Source organism: Octopus bimaculoides, chromosome 24 (assembly GCF_001194135.2).
Source record: "Octopus bimaculoides isolate UCB-OBI-ISO-001 chromosome 24, ASM119413v2, whole genome shotgun sequence".
Classification (NCBI taxonomy): Eukaryota; Metazoa; Mollusca; class Cephalopoda; order Octopoda; family Octopodidae; genus Octopus; species Octopus bimaculoides.
In genome coordinates this window covers 30,009,577-30,010,060 of record NC_069004.1, presented here as the reverse complement: position 1 = coordinate 30,010,060, position 484 = coordinate 30,009,577, and positions in this window count along the sequence as shown.

Sequence of the window (484 nt, the reverse complement as noted above, 5' to 3'; positions counted from 1 at the left end):
CATCATCATTGTCATCATCATCATCATCGTCGTCGCCTTCATCTTTGTCATTGTCATCATCATTGTCGTCATTGTCATCATTATCGTCATTCATTAGGCTTTGATAACAATATCTCGTTAGTTTCGGTGTTTAATGAAGTTATCATAGAAAGCAACAGCAGCAGTAGCAGTAGTGGTGGTAATAGTAGTAGTAGTAGTAGTAGTAGTAGTAGTAGTAGTAGTAGTAGGCAGCAGCAGCAGTAGCAGCAGAAGCATTGGCTGCTGACTGGTTTAAATCATGGCATATTGTCTTCCAGTGAAAAATAAAATATCAACCACCATCATTACAATCAGCATAATGAAGATGGCAGTGATGATGATGATGAAGAGGAGGAGGATAAGGAAGGGGAGGAGAAGGAGAAGGAGGGTGACAGAAACAATAACAATGATGTCAATACCAAATATGATTATATGTTTACCTTTATTTTTTCCATACAAGCAACGT